This window comes from Phodopus roborovskii, unplaced genomic scaffold, assembly GCF_943737965.1.
Source record: "Phodopus roborovskii unplaced genomic scaffold, PHOROB, whole genome shotgun sequence".
NCBI classification, from domain to species: Eukaryota; Metazoa; Chordata; class Mammalia; order Rodentia; family Cricetidae; genus Phodopus; species Phodopus roborovskii.
The window spans coordinates 53410-55344 of record NW_026126243.1 but is presented as its reverse complement, the minus strand read 5'-3'; the positions used below and the strand labels follow the sequence as shown (position 1 = coordinate 55344).

Below are 1935 nucleotides of genomic sequence, written 5' to 3'. Positions count from 1 at the left end.
GGCTCACATGGAAACACCATGACTCCATACGTGAACTGCATGTAATGGAGGCGGCGCCAGCCAGGATGTCATGTGTACACGCGACATACTTTAGTGTGGAGCTGGGGCATTAAGATCACAGAAGCCACAGGCACGACATGCGTGTAAAACAAACGACAAGCATGTAAATCACAGGGACTTCATTTATTCAGCTACATACATGTGTGCACACACGCCTGTTCACCAGAAGCGGTCCTCATGGCGCAGGAAGCTCATGGTGTCGCAGAAGCCATCATGGTACAGCAACTCCAGGCTTCCACTGTCCGGCTGGAAGAGCGCTCGGGCCAGGTGGGCAACATTGGCCGTGGAGATCTAGGCGGGGCCGCAAATGAGTGTGGGTGGAGCCAGAAGTGTGTGTGGGCTGGGCCAGAAGTGAGTTTTGTGTGAGCATGCTGTGACAGGAGTGGCCACGGAAGCCCCACAAGGCTCACCTCCACGTCCTGTCCAGTCACGTGCACGCAAGAGCCAAGACCTTGGCCAGGGTCTCGGGGCGAGATGCCATGGCGTCCACAGAATGGGGATATGGTGAGGGTGCGACCACCAGGGGGCAGGGGGAGGCTGCACGAGAGGGCACCATCTGCCCAGGCCTGGGGAGATGGGGGGCCGGGGGACATGTGAGGAATCGCGACAATATACACGCGTGTTCGGGGTCACCTGTCATAGACACGCGTGACCACACCCAACCACCCCACCCCTTACTGCCCCGCCCATCTGACCCTGGAACTCCACGTGCTTCAGCCTTGAGTAGATGGGGATGAAGCAGCTGGCGAGAAGGACCTGCACATGAGGAGAAACAGGACAAGCATGAGGGGAAACATGAGACACACATGAGCAAAACGATACACGTATGTGCAAACATGCGACTCGCATGTGCAAACACAGATGAAACATACATGTAGGAAACACGGAACATGACACATACTTACACTTGCGGCCCCGCCCCCTCACTTGTATGAGGTCTTCACGGGTCAGGAACTGGGACACCAGGCAGTTCTGGAATGTATTCACTGCAGTCAAGGACACATAGAGTCGGCCCTGCACCAGGACGTGAGCATGGGCTGGGAGGATCTGGTCCAGGCCGTCCCTGATGGTACGGGGGAGGGGGGACACATGTGACCTGTGACCCCTGACATGGGATCCACATGTGTGACCCATGACATGTAACACGTACCATGTGACCTGTGCCCCACCCCACCCCCTTACCCCCCCATGCACCTCAGCTGCTCCATGAGGTGGAAGCTGGGTGTGGCCACGCCCAGTGGTTGCTGCCTGGTATCCTCGGCCAGGCTGTGTGCAAAAGCTTGTGCAGGCCTATGGGAAGGTCGGGAACCACACACGTGACCCCTGACATGTAACATGTCACAAGTAACATGTCACATGTGCCCTGCCCACACTCACCTCCAGCTGCTCAGGGGAAGTCAGCAGCATGGCTGCCAACAGGGCCCCGCCCGACGCCCCTGCCTAGCCCCTGACATCACCCAGCAGCCCCGCCCCATGTGCCTACAGCCCGGCAGCCACGCCCAGGTGGTAAATGCCCAGGAAGCCACAGGCCCTGAAAGACAGGTGCAAGGGCGGGGCCATCCGGGGCGGGGCGGAGCCTATGGGGCCTGTGGGCGGAGTTTCCGGGGGGAAGGATGGGGTCATGTGAGGAAAGGAAGCCACGCCCCCTCAAAAAGAATGACAGAAATGGTGCCACTGTCTTCACTGCTGCTCTCCGGGACTACTATTCCCAGGACCTAGCTCCCTGTGATGCCACTAGCCGACGACATCCCCTCCCCTTCCCACACTGTGGAATTTTCCCCGCAGTCTTGGAGAGCCCGTCTCAGGATGGAAGGGGAATATGATTCCCAGAGTCCTTTGCTATGCCTACAGTGGTCGCTGTCTGTGTCCTCACTG

The 1935-nt window shown here is 58.6% G+C and overlaps 1 pseudogene; it reads right to left on the bottom strand.

Moving 5' to 3' along the window:
- Positions 1-219: 219 nt before the first annotated feature.
- LOC127218643 (patatin-like phospholipase domain-containing protein 4) lies at positions 220-1620 on the bottom strand (annotated as a pseudogene).
- Between the last annotated feature and the right edge of the window lie 315 nt (positions 1621-1935).